The sequence below is a fragment of the Chelonia mydas genome, chromosome 9, assembly GCF_015237465.2.
Source record: "Chelonia mydas isolate rCheMyd1 chromosome 9, rCheMyd1.pri.v2, whole genome shotgun sequence".
In the NCBI taxonomy this organism is placed as follows: Eukaryota; Metazoa; Chordata; order Testudines; family Cheloniidae; genus Chelonia; species Chelonia mydas.
This window is the reverse complement of record NC_057855.1, coordinates 13,997,094-14,011,761: the sequence shown is the minus strand read 5'-3', so window position 1 is coordinate 14,011,761 and position 14,668 is coordinate 13,997,094. Positions and strand designations below refer to the sequence as shown.

The 14,668-nt window shown below is 40.2% G+C and overlaps 1 protein-coding gene across 3 annotated transcripts in view; it reads left to right on the top strand.

Annotated features, from left to right (window-relative positions):
* Positions 1 to 14,668, top strand: part of NAALADL2 (N-acetylated alpha-linked acidic dipeptidase like 2) — an 882,142-nt gene that overhangs the window by 40,726 nt on the left and 826,748 nt on the right. For 2 of the 3 annotated variants that reach the window (XM_043521778.1, XM_043521781.1), the window contains exon 2: positions 9,354 to 9,416. The exons of the other annotated variant lie outside the window; for it this stretch is intronic. The gene's annotated coding sequence lies outside the window, so the exon portion shown is untranslated. The remainder of the gene's footprint in view (positions 1 to 9,353; positions 9,417 to 14,668) is intronic. 3 annotated transcript variants of the gene reach the window in all.

The window sequence follows — 14,668 nt, the reverse complement described above, 5'->3', positions numbered from 1 at the left end:
TGTACTGTACCTGCAGTGCAAGCCGCCTGAATCCCTCCACTGTGGCTTATCAATGTTCCTCATCCCTGGCATGGAGAGAACAGCTGGGGTGAGAGCAGGGCTGTCCTTACCCATACGCAAAGCATGCAGCTGCGTAGGGAACCAGGAAATTTGGGATGTGCTGCTCCAGCCCCTGCTCCGGCCTTTCCGCAGGCCTCCGCCCTTGCTCCACCCTTCCCCGCCCCAGCCCCGCCTCTTCCCGCCCTTGCTCCACCCCTACTCCCCTGAAGATTGCAGCCAGGCCCGACCCTGCACTCACCGCGTAGTAAGTGGAACGACTCGGCCCCAGTTTGCTCCGCTCCCCTGGCTCCCTGCTGTGCTGCTGGGGGGTGGTTCCCCCCTACTCCCAGGCTTGCGGGAGGCGGGGGAACTGCCTCCCCAGCGCTCGCTGGTGGTGTGGCTGGGAGCCAGGGGAGCAGAGCAGGCTGGAGCTGGGTCACTCCACTTCCCACAGGAAGTGGCCAGACCCGTCCCCCACGGAGGCCTTGGGCCAGCCCTCCCTGCTCCCACCTGTGGAGGCCTGGGGCCAGCCCCCCCATCCTACCGTGGAGGGGGCTGCGTAGGGCACCAAAATAGCTAGGGATGGCCCTGGGTGAGAGCAGTGTTTAGTGTCCATGCCTATTAACTATTGGTTTTGCTGTTGAGACTGGCAATAGGAGTGTCATTTTTGCACCACTTTGGGGAAGAGCCCTGGGAACTGGAGGGTCAGATGGGAACAAATTTTGGTTACTACCAACTTGGGCAGGAAGCATACAAGGTAATTCTATTGAGCTTGCCAATTTCCTATCCTTTTATTTTAATGTTTACCCTCCTAATGACCATATTATAAAAAAAGTATTGTTTTTCCCCTCCAGTAGCTTTGAACGATAACTTATCACATTTATTTTTATTTCTTATTAAAAGGAGAATTTTTGTGAAGAATGATGGAAATTAATTTTTATTCCATTACAATCTCATTGCTTATGTTTTTATATTTGCACTAAAGCCCTTAAATACAGACACATTAACACATAATAATTTATATACGTAAAATAAAATCACAGTCTGGAGGAAAGGATTAAGGATTTCTCCTTTTCTTTGCCCTAAACATTAAAACATGCTCTTTACATTTTGCTTAAGCTTTCATGTCAAAGTTATGAACAGCTTTAGCCTGGTTTGAGTTTGAAAACAAGACCCAAGCCAGGACAATAACAGAATGACACAAAGATTGACTACACTGTACTTGCTGGATGAAGTGAAAACTGATGAAATATAAATCCTATCTCATGGGATTTCACTGCCTGCTGGAACTAATCTCATTAACTTAAAACCACCTGAGGCTTAAGAGAGATATACACTGCTGTGAGAAATTATATTTATCCCATCCAGGAAAAAAAAACCCGCTTATATCTTACATTTGACTTTGCTATTCTTGAATTGCCAAGACATTTCTATCCCATGGGAAAGTCCTAATATCTTGCAGCAGCACAATTATATGTCTTATCTAAAGTTAACCATTACATGAATTATCAAATGTTTGTTCATTTTCTTTTTAAGTTATTTCCTAAGGAAAATAAAGATTGGATACTTAATACAAGCAAATGGTTATAGATTACTTACAAGAACACAGTGAAGCCTTTCTGGGGTTACAGGCAAAAAATCCTGAAGTTGCGAGATGGTATAAGAGAAAACTTTGCGATTTGGAAGTAAAGATTTGTGAGAGACCGCCCGTACTATGCAGTTGTTTTAATGCAGCCTTTCTGATATATATATTTTTTTAAATAGCTGATTTTACAAGGCACTGACTGGCTCAGGGGACTGGTAATTGGAAACAGAGCCTTCAGATGCAAGGTTACAGGTTTAAAGCCAATGCAGATCAGTAGTGAGGGATAGCTTCATAACCACTGAATTGCTATTCATTGTCCTGTGCAAACTTCAATGTAGTGCCCAATGGATAAGTGTCCATCATGTACAAACCACCATAGCTGGCATTAAAGGCCTGATCCAAAGCCCCTAGCAGTGGTGCTGGAACAATTTTTACAGTGGGGGTGCCGAAGGCAGAAACCATGTGTTTGGGTTGTTATTACTACTTCAAGACAGGGGGTGTGGCAGCACCCCCAGCACTCCGAGTCCCAGCACCTATGGCCCCTGGATATTAATTGGAATATTCCCATTGATAAAGCGCTGTCTGACGGTCTTGTCAGCCTCAGTAGAGACCAAGTGAGGGTCTCTTTTCATTATCTCCATTTTTCATATTTATTTTTCTTTAAATTATTTTTAAATCAATCATCCATCCACGGCTCCACGGCTCACATTAAAGCATAATAATAAGATAAATATAATTGATAAAAGATTTACCTTTCCTCTCTCATGTTGATGCATCTGTCAAAAAATACGCCAACAACTTATCCACCGTACATAAAGCCTCTCTTAACAGCCAGCCCTTAGCCCTCAATCTGCTCCATCCAGGAGAAGAAATTAGCTTTGCAGTATACTCTGAAGGTCAATGCACTAATGCTCTGGTGGGAACTTCATGTCAAACTTGAGGATTCCTCCCAGAAAATGTCTTACTCCAGCATGCCTCCCTTGTAACCAAGAGGCTGTTAGCTGGAGCATTGCTGCTGATGGCCAGCGTTACAGTGGTCTAAGATCTTCACATACTTCCATGAAGGTCTGCTTCCTCATGCAAGTTCTCCAGCTACTGCTGGTCAGCTCAGCTCTGCATGATGATACAGTCTACCAGTCTGATTGTGGTCCTGGTCCAGAAATGCTGGTCTCCATGTGGGAAATCTTCAGCCATTGCAGCAAGCATCAGCTCAATCACGTGGGCCATTGCTGTTATGTCTGGATCCGCCTCTGGGAGCTGATTTCAGAAGGACAGAAACTACTGCCAACATGTCCACCAGTGTTTAGTAGGTACTCTTCCTGAAACCTGAACTAGCAGAAAAAGATCTATCAGTGCTGGATCCATGGCCTGTCTCCGGTAGCAAGGAGCGTTCAGAGCCAGAAAGGACTTGGTTGAATGTGTTGGTGGACTAAAAGCACTTCTGCACAAGTGTTGCGGGGCAGATTCTTCCCCCAGTGCACCATGAACCAAAACCTAGAGTAGCTACAGTTAGTAACATGCTAAGAACCCTGGGATACACCTCCAGAAGCCACAACATCAGACAAGTGTCAGCACATCACCAGTATGGATGTACCTGTCAGGGTATGAGGCGTGCACACCAATGCAGTGTGGATGCTCACAGGCACAGGCTCTCATGCATGGTACATGGACCTGGGTATGCTATGCAGTGTAGACATACACAAGGAGAGGCAGTCTTTCAGGTAGCCAGGAGGATGTAGATACATAATTAACTGGAAAAGGTGAAAAAACCATTCAACCAGTGCAATTTTTCTGAGTTTGACAAAATCCGGTAAAGTTGGTGAAATCGTTTGTGGACTTGAAGAACAAAAAGAGTGTCAAGGTTCAATATAAATGGTGGCTCGTTAGCCCAAAGTCACCACTTTAAATACCAGGCCATGTAAAATGTACTATGTTACTATTGTCCTTATAGGTCAGTTATTAAGTATAGCTGCAATTAGATTAATAAAAACGATACCTTATCACCCAACCTCTCAGACTCAGTCTGATGGTTTATGAGTAGATCACAGGATAGAAAGCAGTGTGACTCACAAGTGTATTAGCATGGAATTATTAGAGGAAAACAAATCAAACATTTTAAATTTCAAAATCTCCTATTCAGTCACCTGTAGCATGATGTGTATATTGAACTGGTGTGTGCTTCAGACACTTGAGGCCAGAGATATGGGTCGAATGAGCAAGTTGTATGAAGCTACGAACCCATAAATGTCATGTGACTTGGATAGATTGCAACTTAAACTGTGGGGAGAAAGGCCAAATTTAAGTTGTTATTTTTCGTCTATTGTTGAAAACAAGACATGTTAAGGCAACTCTAACTTATTCACAGAGGGTTGAATTCTCTCTGACATACACCCAGTGCCATCCCGTTGACTTCACTCAGGTTTCATGGGGTGTATGTCCATGCTGAATTTGACTCTGTGCCTACCTTAAAATAAAAGTCGTACACCTGACCCCATAAGAATCCTCAACATCTCACCAATTTCCCATACACTTGTCTTATGAAAACAAAATAGGATGAGCCTATTTTCTCATACAGTACACTACTAATTAGCGGTAGATTTAATAAAATGTAAACATGGCATGCCATGCACATAGTATTTGCTAGCATTTACATAAATGTTTTCGATGTTGTTGCTGTGGTAACTGCTAGAGTCCAGAAAGATCGGTTGTGCTTTATACTGTACAAACCTATGGGAAATGACTGTCAACTCAAGTCACCTGAGTTTGGGTTAGAATTTTATCACAACGTTTTCATTTTAACTGTGTGTGTGTGTGTGTGTGTGTGTGTGTGTGTGTTTTACAGGTTCCTTCTGTGCTGATCCACAGACGATATGGGCTGTTACAGCTTCTGCTGAAAAGGCTTGATTTTTCTGCTCTTGCTGTACCATCCCATGCTTTTAGCTCTCGAGGCTCAACCCCGAATGTGTTGGCCATGAGATGGGGTGTGTGTGTGTGTATTTAAATCTCTGTGCGTAAAAAAGAAACAGGAAAATTTGTCAAATCTATTTAAACTGCAAAAAAATATTTCAAAGTAGAAAATAATGTAGACTGTTCAGGGTATTTTTTCCCTTCTCTTTAAAATTAGAAAAAAACCCACCTGTCCATATTTTCAAAAAACAGGACCCTAAATCCGGATTTAGGGTCCTAAATAGGTGATTGGAATTTTCTAATTTGCTGAGCCCTGAACAGCTCCTGTTGAAATCAATGAGAACAGTTGGACACACAGCATTTTTGAAAATTACGTTATTTACTCTTACGAGCCTGACTTATGGACTTGGGAGCCATCAAGTTCCTATATTTTAAAATCTTGGCCTGTAAAATATCTGCTGTATGTTTGTTTCCTTTCTTGTCCAAAGGCCAGATGCTCCTGCCACTGCACAGAGTGAAATAAGCAGAGAGGCAGAAAAATAGTTGGAAGGGCCCCAATTTGGAATTGAGGGGGAGGTGCCTGGCAGGAGTAAGTGAAGAGTGGGGAGAGGATGCTTCATACAGCAAGCTGCGTTAGAAGGTCTGAAATTCTCTGGCAAATAGCTGTAACAGACTAGCCGTTAATGCTGACTAGATGAGCGCTACCCTCCCCCTGACGCAATAAGGTTTGCATGCTAGAGCTTGGCAAATAATGAAAAAAACGCTGCTAATATTGTTAATTTGTAAAATGAACTTGCTTCAGTCACGCTCACGTCCCTGTCGTATTCACTTTCTGTGAACATTCACGTGATCAAGTTTGCAGACATATTTGTTCATCTGCAGGTATTCATAGAAACCGAATGTGAAATTCGCATGTGCAGGTATTCACACCAGATGCTGATGCACACAGTCAGGGAAGAGGAACGATATCATGTGGCTTACCTGACGAGTCACAACTAAGCATCACAGCTCCAGTTTTATATATTCATGATCACTCCTGAGACTAAAATAATTTGGCCAAACACACACACTTGATCAATAACAAATAAAGTGGAGAAATCTGCACTCTGGCTGTGGGCATTCTGTTAGCAGAAAAAAAGAATGATTTGTTACACATTATTTGCTCAACTCTCATGTGTTTTTCTTTCTGTCCACATGCGGGTAAGTACAGTGTATTCCAGTTCTTTACTGAGGGACAGGATGTTAATTCTTAAAGTAAGTGAAGAACAGACACTCAACAACATCCCTGAATAATGTGTGTGCTTTCTTTATAAGCTTGCTTCTGTTTCGTAACCTTTAAAATGTGGATTTTATGAGTGACATCATTAAAATTTATACTCCCTCTAGAATGTGATGTTCATCATTATTGCTCCACTGTGCCTCTGGATCACCTGTCTGCATTGTGATGTAGCATTCCGCAGGACTAAAATTCTGATCTCTGTTCCACTGGTGTAAATCCAGAGTAACTTCATTATTTTCCATGAAGTTCAGTGGCTGGAAATGAGATCAGAATCTGGCTCTTCATGCTTTCAATGGAAATTTAAAAGGTTGCTATGAGTAACTATATATTTCTAGAAATGAAATATGAAGTGCCTTTTGAGCTTTGAGTATGGATATTAAGAACAAGAAACTGCCACAGAAGGCTTGTTTTCAGATGCACTATATTTCTTTGTTTTAAAATATTCTAGATTTTGTCAGGCCCAGAATCCAGGGCAGTCCTGAAACTCTTGCACCTACCACATTCACATTAATTTCCACAGGAATTTTAGGTGCTCATGGAATGAGGTATTGGGGCCATTACATATTGTATAAAATTTCATATTACATTGAAGAGAGAATACTTAGTAAGAGACAAACCTAAATACAAAGGTTACAATTTTTTGAAATTGACTAGTGATTTTAGATGCATCAATTTGGGGTGCCCAATTTGATACACTTTTTAAAGGCACATTTAGCAGGAAGTGCTGAGCACCCATACTTAAAAAAATGAGGCTCCAGATGGACACCCTAAAAATTAAGGCACCCAAAATCACTAGTCACTTTTGAAAATATTGGCCAGATTTTGCAAAGTAAAAGGTCTTTAAAACAAATGAATTGGCAAAAGGGAGTGATTGAGCAATAGTGTATTGGGCCATTACAGCTAAGGCACAAGGCTTTTGTTGCTTCTTTGTGATGCATAAAGATAACCTCAGATTTTTTGTATATGGAAAAGTTGTTTTGCTTGTGATTTTTGCATTAGAAATATGAAGTCTTGACTTCCCCCTTTATGCTAAAGGACTATCTAGTGGATTGCAGCTAGTGGAAATAGGACATCACAAGAACTCAGAACAGAACAAACCAAAGCAGGGGTCACCCAATGAAATTAATAGGCAGCAGGTGTAAAGCAGACATAAGGAAGTACTTTTTCACACAGTCAACCTATGAAACTCCTTGCTAGAGGATGTTGTGAAGGCCATAAGTATAACTGGGTTCAAAAAAGAATAAAATAAGTTCATGGGGAATAGGTTTATCAATGGATATTAGCAAGTTGGTCACTAAGGCAACCCCATGCTCTGGGTGTCCCTAAACTTCCAATTGCCAGAGGCTGGGGCCAGAAGACAGGGGATGGATCACTCAATAAATTGCCCTGTTCTGTTCATTGCCTCCGAAGCATCTGGCACCAGCCACTGTTGGAAGACAGGATACTGAGCTAGATGGACCATTGGTCTGACCCAGTATGGACATTCTTATGTAACATGAGCTATGGTTTCCCAGCTTTCATTCAGAGAAGATGTGTAGTTGACATAAAAAAAGAAGTCCATTTTGTCAAAAACCCAATTTCCCATTGAAAAAAAGCTTAGAAAGAAAATTCTCAGCCAGCCATATTTAAAGCACCCAGGATTGCTGACATGTTGTCTAAAGTTCTCCCTGTTGCTATCACTGGTGAAGCCTGCTATGGAGTTTTGGCAAATATTTCCTTTTTGCAGAGTTAATATCCCCTCTCCTCCAATTGAGGAAAGAATATTTAGTAAGAGACAAATCTAAACACAAAGATTAAGATTAAGCTGAGAAAGCAGCCGATCTAGGTTTCACCAATCCAGTAGTTTCTCAGTCTTTTAGTAAAACCAGGAAACAGTCTGTCAGAAATGCAGAAAGGCATGCCTATGTAATCATGCATTAAATATTCATGTCTTTTAAAGGTTCATGATCCTTGAATGTAAATTGAACCTTATAAGTCTTGCCTTGTTCCTGTGTGATCCTTGCACTGTTACTGGTATGAGATTCCTGATATCAGGATACTTTTTTTTAAAGTTATCAAAGCTGCTTTTATACATAATAAAAGATCAGTAAACCGTAAGAAAAAAAACATTGTCCCCCTTGGCAGTTCACCCTAAGAAAACAGAGCCTGGGAGGAATTAATTGTACAGATGTCTGAAAGCTGTGTATGTTACTGTCAAGGTGCCAATCTAGAATGCATAGTTGTGACAGCATCTTATGTGGTCATAATAGAACATTTAAAGGGTAATGGCTGATAGGGATGGAATTTCCTAGAAATTGTACTGACTGGCTTAATGGAGTTATTTGCTTCAGACTCTTAGCTGGTCATTGAATAATAGGAAGTGCTGCTTGACCTGGAGATCGTTGCTATTGTAAACTCAGGAAGTATTAACGTGTAAAGGGGAAATAAAATAATTACTACCTTAAGTGTGGAAAAGTTAAAAGTTTGTCTGCATATTGCTTTGGATATCGTGTTTATAATAATAATCCTAAGAGTAGAAGGGCGGGCTCCAGCAACCCTTGCTCCCGTGAATTATCCTTGCTCATGCAGTAGTGTCCTGTTATTTTCAGTGAGACATCTCATGTGAGGAAAGGCTGCAAGGTCAGAGCTCAGTAGCATAGTAACAAACAGGAAAGTAGGACAGCATCTCAATTTTCTGGTTTGATTTATGGCATAAAGTATTCTTTGGAGAAATTTAATGTCTTAACCTGCAGCTATAGCCGAGTAAGTGAAGTGCAAGAAATATTCCATATTGTCAAATTTGTCCTATTGTTTTGCAGTCAACGACAAAAATCAAGATTCCCTCTCTGCTCCTACCTCCAAAGTATTCATTCTCTTAGCAATTACTTATATATTAAATTCCAACCTGGATTATAAATGTTTCCAAAATAGGCAGAAACCTAAATGGTTCTTGTAGGCACTTTTAACAGCACAGTGTTTTTAGTGTAGAAATGGGGACACTACTTATTACAAAGACCTAGATTCTGCCATTCTTAGTAAAGTCAAATAGTACCTTTCTCTTGGGTAGTCCTCTTTTCATTAATGTGACCGTTCATTGAGTAAGGTAATGCACAACATGAGCAAGAGGGGCAAAATTTTAACAGTTGTTTTATGCCATTTATACTTACTGAAATATATGTTTGGAATTCCCTCTTATAATGGGAAAAATGAGAGGGAGACGAGGTGGGAAAGGGGCATTGAAGCAGATTAAAGAAGGGTGATTTCAGGTTTTGAAACAGGTTAATGCTTTCCAAATTAGGGGAATATGAAATTGAAAGTGAAGGGCACGCTCCTTGTTGGGGGAAAGCTTTAGAGTGGTCCTAATGCAGAATCTCATTAAAGCAACTGTCAGGATTCCTCTATTTTACCATCACCTCCCCAGTCTGTAAGAAGCAACTGTCATTTTGAGTGAGAGTACTGCCAAAGAGGCATTTACAAATAAATGAAAAATGTCACAATTGATTTTGCTCCTTCCAGAGGACTGTGTCAGCTTTGTCACAAACTGTCTTTGTTATTCTGTTTCAGATTTCTCAGCTGGACATTGGAAATAGCTTTTGATGGTTCTGGGCTTCTTTCATGTGACCCAGGGTAAGACCTCGGTCTGTGACCTTTCATTAATATTTGTGCAACAGTTTGGGCCATTGGTAAAGAGTGTGTTATTTCCTCCTCTTTGAGCATCCAACAGGCAAGATTGCCAATGTGTGCAAATCAGAAATGTAGGAAGTCGTACGCATTTGAAAATGTTACCAAAATAAATTGTTTCTTCCCTGCAGAAATATGTATCAATGTGATGATTATTTAGAGGAATATATATTGAAACAACATGCTATTCATATAAAAGGCACATGGCTATACTTTTCCTTTGTTACCAAGGAACTTAAAGCCATATTCCTAAATTGTTAACATTCTTTCCCTCAGATGTTGCATATTATGCCTAATTCTTTTACAGTGCACTTTTCTGTAAGACATTCTTGCTGTGCATATCCTTGCTTGTAAATATCCGAGAATGAGCAAGTTCTTATTCTTCCTAATGTGTTCTGGCTAGATAAGTAGGCTAGTGGGGTATTATCGATTTAAAAAGGCTTTTATTGGAAAAGTCTGAATAACGTAAGAATGCAAATCCTTCCTGGAACTCGAGTTTGAAGAATTATTGGAAACAGTCCTCTGGAGTCTCTGGACCACCATTGTCATTTCAATGAAGCTAATATCTAAGTACTTATTTTGCTCTTTGCACTTTACTTTGTGCTTTTAGGAATCAAAAGTACAGAAAGCATTTTGCTAAAATTACTATGCCAGGACAACCTCAACTGAAATTCTGCTAATGATTCTTTCTATAGATATTGTATATGGGCTCATAATGTTAGAGCTTAAATGTAACCTTACCTGGGTGACATGTGTTTTCTAGCTTTATGCATTTTCTGTATGTGTTTAGTGTTCTGGTGGTGAAGTGCAATGGAAATCATGTATAGTAGCTACAGTTTGTAACAAACCGTAATACCAAGAGGAAGTAGGGTGACCAGACAGCAAGTCAGAAAAACTGGGATGGGGGTGGGGGTGTAATAGGAGCCTATATAAGAAAAAGCCCCAAATATTGGGACTGTCCCTATATAATCGGGACATCTGGTCACTCTAAGAGCAAGATTTATGACTGTATTCCCAATGACTTTCAAGTGCTAAGCAAAAAACCAACAGCAAGTGTTTGTAGCATTGGATTATAAAAAGTTTCCTGTTAATATATCTATATCTACTGCATCTATTTTGAAAGTTTACCTCGAACAAAGACATGTATGTGTGTGTGTGTGTGAGAGAGCATCATCCACAGAACATATATTTTTTTTAGAAGGATGGCGTCAAGAGAAAAGTAACTTCATCTGAAATTTCCCCCTTATTACCAAGAACACCCTATTAAAATGGAAAGAATTTTAGGTCCCAGTCATCCTTTTTTGTACATCTAGAACTCCTACGGAGTCCAGTGGGAGACTGGATTATACAAGGTAAACATAATCAGGCTTCTGATTTGCTATTTGATTTTCATGCTGGTGTGTTTACTTCCTGTACTTCATTCACCTTGGTCAGTGAAAATAACTTGGTTAGTTTCGGTTTTGTTAATAAAAGCAGTAAAATGCTACTATTTCTGAAATGCCACATTTGTACATGAATAACTGTCAGTCCTGTTTGTTTAAACTGGGGAAAGACCCCAGCTGTCCCTTCCTAATTAAGCTTTGACACAAAAGAATCACTTTCACAGTTAGTTTCAGTTTCTCGTTCCCATATACTTGCACAGTGGTGCTGTGTTTGGGTTCTCACTGACCCAGGGAATTACGTTAAAAAGAAACACGTTTTGGTTAATTAAAATTAAGTACCTAAAACAGATTTGAAAATATTTATATTTAAAACAATTTTTGTAACTTCCTCTTTTTTGATTCAAGTATTTAACAGTTTAAAACTGTTTTCTTGGACAGACACCCTGGGCTGAGTGCTCAGTACGTCCTTGAGACCGGAGTCTCCAAGAGAGTCATGGTATGATGCAGTGAGCTATTTACTGTTACTTTCAGTACCTGTAAATTAGGAGAAAATCTGAGATGTGAAGCAGGACTAAGGACAGAAAAGATCTCTCCCAGTGCAAAGACTGATGAAATAGTAATAATCAGACATTGTAAGGTTGATGCACTGATATAATGAATCAAACTCTCTCTCTCTATATATGTACACACATATGTACAGTCTACAGTACCTAAGAAAATTGTGTGTGTGTGTGGGGGGCGGGGCGGAAGAGAAGATGAAAATACCATAATGTACAACACTGTCAATTGCAAACCCGAGAAAACATTTGACTTTTAACGTTACAGTAAAATGGTTTTTATGCAAATAGAAATAGAGAAACGTAAAAATGTGAGCAAGTATTGCTCAAAGAAATCTAGGCAATTCTTCTATAGTGTCCTGAATGATAGAAAGATCATGGCAAACTATGATCTGGCAAATGGGCAGCAGCTCAAACTTTGATATGTGAGTCTCCTAATAAAGTAGTGATATTTAGCATCACAATATTACCTGGAATTATGCTGAAATTGAATTGTCCCAGCCAGTCAGAATGAAGGGGGAGAGCTGTAATGAACTGTTGCATATAACTCCATGGGTTTCCCCTCCCAACCATATGTGCAATTCTCTAAGCTGCAGTTGGTTGTACATAGGTAATGTAGTTATTTCTCAATAACAGCATTGTGCAGTTCGAGGAACTTGTGATTAATTGGTGACCATCACTAGTATGAACTAGTCACTTAACATGATCACTGTGGACTAAGTTCTGACTTGTACTATGCAAGGGTAAGGGATTCAAAGGGAAAAAGAATTCCCTTAATATCTCTATACTGGCTACCCAGACCCAGGAGTAATAAGACTAGTCTCTCCCTTGGCCCTCCATGAAGTAGGTAGGCAGGGCATGAACCAGGAAAGACAAGGTGAAAGAGGCTTGGCTCTACCAACCCCTCACTGGCCAGTGCGGCTGAGCCAGTGTGTAGGGAATAGTAATTTATTGCTAATGTAACCCATCAGTAAGTAACTACCTGCCAGGAGCAAGGAGGGAGATGAGAGGAAATTGTGACTCAGAGCTATGTCTTTGATATAGGGTTTTCTGAGCCCATTCCTGGCATGGTGTAACTTACAAGCACCCCTTTTGCACAGGGTGTGTCCAAAGTCACAATCTAGCCCTGTCTGGTTATTTTTCAATAATTGTACTGTGGCTGTGCAGTGTGTATGCTATATGTGGCTATTCTTACTGGCTGCTAAAATTCCTTTATTCTGACTGGCTCTTGTAAACAGAATATCCAGGCTGTTTGCCAGCAGCGAAATATGTTCAGATTTTTCTTAGAGTGAAGAAAAAAAATCCTAAAAGCTATGAAAGTGGATCTGTCCAAGCTCTGAAAAGGAAACTGTTTAAAAAAAACAAAAAGTTAAATTCTTCGGCTTATCTTACTCCTTTTTATCTGTCTCCTCTTTCTGTCTCTAAAACTCAACAGGGTTTTTTTTCCCTGTGAGAATTACTGGAATATGTGTCATTCCCATTTGTCTTCCCAGTCTTTTTATCGTAATTCACAGATGCTAAGTACATACAAAAATAATAATAATAAAAAAATACAGCTGTTCTGGGAATAAGAGGTTGCTTCACAGTAGGAAAAGAAAGGAACTGGAGAAGGGAAATAAGAGAGAAGAGGCTGGAAAGGGGGAAGATGAGGATGTGACACTGGCAGACCATGTGCCAGCTCTTGCCAAGGCTTTAGGCCTCAGCTGAGCACTGACAAATTTGTTGCTGGAAACCAGTCCAGCTCACCTGTGTGTTAGCATGGTTAACATGGGTATTGGACTTATAACAATGTGTTTAGACTTTATGAAATGCCTGTAAATTGCTACATGTATTAATCCTACTTATAATGTCTGTATCCCATGCTATAAGGTAATGCTGAAGTGTTTGTGCTATAGCTGTAAAATGTTTGTTCTGAACTATGTAGCTCGCCAAACAAGGGAAAACTGTACCTTGTGCAAAATGCTAAATCCCTATGAAAGATATTACCTCTTGCACATCAGGAAGGACTATCAAAACTAAATGGGCCATTGTGGGACATCACAGTACAGAGATTTTGCTAATTGCCCCTGTACACCCATGAAGAGGCTACCTGCAAAAGGGCTCGTCCCATCAGTGTGAATGTTGGAAGAAGGAAATAAAGATACCAGACAAGAAACTTTTTCATCTCTCTTTTACTGTTTAGACTCTGACAGGGCTGCAGCTACAGAACAGAAGCGAAGATCTCCAGGGTCAACCTGGGTTAGCCCTAAAAGACATTCAGTGCTGACAGATTAGTACAACTCTGTCATTTTATGGAACCATAGACTGTAACTTGTGTATATATATTTGCCTGCTTTAACCTGTAAATAACTCTCTCATTTCTTTTTTCCTACTTAATAAATCTTTAGTTAGTTTACTATAGGATTGGCTACAAGCATTGTCTTTGGTGTGAGATCTAATTAGGTACCAATTGACCTAGGGTAAGTGACTGATCCCTTGGGACTGGGAGTAATCTGAATTTTGGCGTGACTTTTGTTGTAAATGACCATCTGTTACATAATCCATCTTGCCTGCGTGGCAAGATAGACTGGAATGTGCAAGGGGACTGTCTGTGACTCCATGGTAAGACTGATACAGTGCTTTGGGAGTTCACACTTGTTGCTGGGTTGGTGAAATCTATAGAACATACAACCAGTTTGGGGTTTCCATCCTGATTTTTGACACTCTGCCCTGAGGTTGGCACTCACAGTCGTGAACCACTCCAGACAGTTTGACAGAGGAGATGGGGAAGGAAGAGCCAGAAGGATATAACTTTTACTTTAGGGCTGGTTCATGATCCTGTTTGTTTGTGGTTTTTTCTCCCCTTCATTTAAAATGGCAATATTGAATTAAAATTCCTGACTGTTAATAAGACCTCGAGGGTCATTTCGGTTAAAATAAGGCCAGATTCTGCCACTCTCATTCACGGGAGTAGAATCTTGGTCCATGAATGACCTTTGACTTCAGTGGGACCACCCATGAAATAGAGTATTGTTCAACATGAAATAAGGATATCAGAATCAAGCCCTTAGTAATAGCCATATATATTTCAGCCTAAATAACTCATTGGCATTCACATATAAAGTTCATTGCCTGTAACCACCTTGAATCCATTTGGTCTCGGAAGCAATTAAAAACTAAACAGGACTTATCCTCAAGATACTGTTATAATTACTTGCTTCATCCAACCAGCTTTGTCCTTTGTATCTACCAGAAACTTTTGTATAGATGCTTTTATCAG